Below are 4101 nucleotides of genomic sequence, written 5' to 3'. Positions count from 1 at the left end.
GCGCCGGGCGGCGGGGGGGTCTGGCCCGGGGCCACCTCAGGCCCCATGAGGTGAGTGTTCAGAGGGAAGCCCCGCAGCACGGGGGGGGGCGCGGGGGGAAGACCCCCCCACTCTGGTTTTGGTTTTCCCGGCTTGTAGGTGGTAGAGACATAAGATATTTCAGACCTCGGGCAAAGGAGTGTGTGTTTGTGTAGCTCAGAAAACCATTTCAGAAGCCGTTTCAGAGGTGAAGTGGAGCTGTCCAGGCTCCGGGGAGAGGCCAGCGGACCTCAGGTCCACCCGCCGCTCACGGCTTCCTGCCTCTGTCCACCTGGTCCCAGATGGGGCGGGTGCCCCCGGGCTGGCCGTCAGAGACCGCGTGTTAGAGGCCCGTGTTGAGGGCTGGGACCGCACAGCCACAGGCCACCCAAAGCCCGGGAGGGCATTTGGTGCTTGGCTTCCTGCAGCCATCTGTCCGCACGCACAAGACTCGAGAGTGAAGTTAATTGTCCAAATGGCCCTTCGGAGACACAGGACTCCTTGAGGCGGCAGATGGCTGATGATGAGCTTACTCTCCGGAGGGCTCGGGACCAGCCAGCCGATGAAGTGCTTCACCTTCAGGAGTCTGAGCCCACGGGCAGTGGGAATCCAAGTTTGGGGTGGTGCTGGCCACACTCGATTGTTCACACGCTGTCCCCTTTCTATGCGAGTTCCTTTGGGCTGGGTTTCAGTCATTGCCAACTGCTTGAGCAGAACTTGGCCAGCACAGGCGCGGTGAGTGCCGGTGCGCCACCTGAGGGCTGTCTCTCCGGGCTGGGGCGGCGGGGGCGCACAGAACCCCGGGCGCACCGAGCCCCCGCATGCTGAGGACACAGCCTTTGGAGCTGATCGTGTTCAATGCACAGCAACAGTGCTCCCGGCCGTTCTGGATACGTTTGACTCAACTCTCTCCCACCGCGTTTACCGAAAGAGCCATCCTCTGTGAGGCTCACTTTGGTTAAAGATCTTACTTTCACCAGGTTTTTTAAAATAATACCAGTCTCCAAGATGCGAAACCTTGCTCCGTTCGTGTCTCTCGGGGACCTAGGAAAGCACACATACCTCCACACCAGCATGTCCCAGCCATGCTTCTGGAAAGTTCGCCTCAGGGAAGTGTTCCTGTAGACAGTTAATTCTGTGTCTTCTTGTTATCATCCCCTGGGTTGACTTAAATCACTTCTAGATTAGAGGACTCATATTTTGGGGTTCGCCTAAGGTTCCTTCATTGTCGATGTTAGAAATTGATGTTGACGAATCAAAAGAGGAACAGACGTCATTACAGGGCAGCTGGGAATCTCAGAAACCGCAAAGCAGCTAAAGAATCAGGCTAACGATGGACAGAAATGCCATAGGCCCGGGGCGAGGAAAGGTAACAAGGACTGATGGCTGAGGCCTGGAGGCAGAAGATGTTCGGGCAGGTTGATTGGCAGCACCCCACCCACCCTCGGTCCCCAGAGGAAGCACCCCCGCCCAAGCACATGTTGGCAGCTGAAGCGAGGCCGTCAGCCGGGCTGGGTGATACAGACTTGGAGTCATCTTCCCGCACTTGGTCAAAAGTGTATGTAATAAATCCGTAAATAAGGTGACCTTCCTGTGGAAAACAGCAAGGCAGTGGTGATTACTTTCTGACACTCTGTCTTGATGGACACAGATACATTCAAAATTCCTTAGTCACTCGTGCCAACCGATCCGTCAGAAGGCAGCTGGCTAGGAGCTGCCAGGCCTGCCGGGTGCCCTTCGCGGGGGCCGCCCAGGCATCCAGAGCTTCACTCTGACCAATTGTATTCTTGTTTTCCTGAAGCTGGAGAAATTAGCTCCCCCCGCCATTCTTCTGTGTCTTCTGTAACTCGGGACGCAGCGTCGACTGGGCAGAGCACTGGGGTAGGAGTCCAATTTGACTGCTCAGACCCAGGGCCGGGTTGAATCATAGCCCTGGCTTTCTTACCGTCAGACTTGGGTGTTGAACCTCCGCCATCAATCCAGTCACCACAGTTGTTTTCGTCATCCCTAGAATGTCAGCAACGGCAGGAGGGACTCATCCTTCACTTCACTTACTTCGAGAAGTATGATAGTCACTTGCCTTTGACTGAGAAGCCAGAGTGCCGGGGACTTGAAGATTTCATCTCTCACACTGGTCAAAGTTAAAAGCATGCACATGCCCATGTGCTTGTGCGCGCATGCATGCAGACACACACACACACACACACACACACACACACACACACACACACACACACACCTGGTGCTTCCCACTTAGCATTTCTGCTGTCAGAGTCAGCTGACTGGTATGAAACCCCTTCCAAAGACCAACAGCGTCTTTTCATCTTTCAGAACAATGGCTTAATTGCCTCCACCATTTACCAACCACACGCGCTGATGTGTTCACGAATGAAATGCTGCAGGCTGTTTGGATTCTTCAAGAGAAATAAAAAAGGGCTAGCCTCAATCTGTAAACCAAGTTAAATAAGTTCTATTTCCTGCCACAGGAAACTTTTTTTGCTACCCGGTGCGTGGTATTATCTGTGAGCGCCCGCCACGGTGCAGGGGGAGTGGCAGGCCATTCTAAGGACCTTTAAAGAAGAGGCTCCAAGTTCTGTATCCAGTGAGTGAAGTGAACACGGCAAGCGCGCCTTCCTGTGTCTCCTTTCACAGTAACCATTGTGTGAACCACACACCAGAGATGCGCTGCGCGGGTGGCCGCGATTCAAGGTGCCACCCGGATGCCTTTCGTTCCAGGAACAACGGGCCCCAACCGCTATATTTAGTTTCAAACGTTCTTTGAGTGCAGGGCCTGGGAAGGAAGGAATGTAGAGAGTGGACAAAGAAAGAACCTTTGCAGGCCCAGATTTCCCTTTAAGTTCCAGGAGATGGCTTCTTGGATTTTAACGTTTGAGATCTGGCACACACACACACACACACACACACACACACACACACACACACACGTGGGCCTCAGACCGTGGACACGTGGGTGCTGGCCTGTACATGTGCGCGCACCACCTGCACGCGTTGTTCACACATGCACACGGCTGTCTGCACGAACATCCTCTGGGATCCCACGTGCTCGCTGGTGCCTTTCTGGCTGGGGGTCTCCGTCTCTGCTGTGGAGGACAGACAGCCTTCCATGCACTCAAATTCTATTGGAGGGGATGTTTTTCTGGGCTAATGGACTCCAAAGATTTTCCCTTTGCTGTTTTGTTAACCACCTTCATTTTCCAGTTCCTGGGGGAACAGCAGTGAGTTCCCATCTTCCTGGGGGCTTCGCACACCAAGAGGGATTTAGATTTTGCCCATTGAGCCATGGAGAAAATCTGGGATGTCGTCGCTCCTGGCGTCTGAGCCGTGGCCAGGCTCCGCGCCGCACAGGTCGCGGTGGGAGGGACGAGGGCCGGCGGGAATGCAGGAGTGCCACCAGGCAGGGCTCAGCCCTGGGGCGGAGGGCGGCCCCAGGCTCCCGGAGGGCGGCCGCGCCCTGGCTCTTCTTGGGGGGGAGGGGAGCAGGATGTCATCTGGGAGTGTCTTGCCTGGTCTGACTGGAGCCTCTTGGTTCCACTGTCCTAATGTGACGGCCATGAGGAAGGGCGTGGCCAGCCGCCCCGGGGGCCTCCACGCACCCGTGGGAGGGGCACAACTCTTCCTGGCCATCCTCCTTCTTCGGGGGAATAGCACCTGCTCCCCCAGGCATGGCTACAGGATGGAGGCTGGGCTGGAGGGTGGAGGCTGGGGCTGGAGGGTAGAGGCTGGGGCTGGAGGGTGGAGGCTGGGCTGGAGGGTGGAGGCTGGGCTGGAGGGTGGAGGCTGGGGCTGGAAGGTGGAGGCTGGGGCTGGAGGGTGGAGGCTGGGGCTGGAGGGTGGAGGCTGGGGCTGGAGGGTAGAGGCTGGGGCTGGAGGGTGGAGGCTGGGGCTGGAGGACCAAGGCTGGGGCTGGAGGGTGGAAGCTGGGGCTGGAGGCTGGGGCTGGAGGGCCGAGGCTGGGGCTGGAGGACCAAGGCTGGGGCTGGAGGGTGGAGGCTGGGGCTGGAGGGTAGAGGCTGGGCTGGAGGGTGGAGGCTGGGGCTGGAGGGTGGAGGCTGGGGCTGGAGG

The sequence above is a fragment of the Dipodomys ordii genome, unplaced genomic scaffold, assembly GCF_000151885.1.
Source record: "Dipodomys ordii isolate 6190 unplaced genomic scaffold, Dord_2.0 Scaffold66, whole genome shotgun sequence".
In the NCBI taxonomy this organism is placed as follows: domain Eukaryota; kingdom Metazoa; phylum Chordata; class Mammalia; order Rodentia; family Heteromyidae; genus Dipodomys; species Dipodomys ordii.
This window is presented reverse-complemented; position numbering follows the sequence as displayed.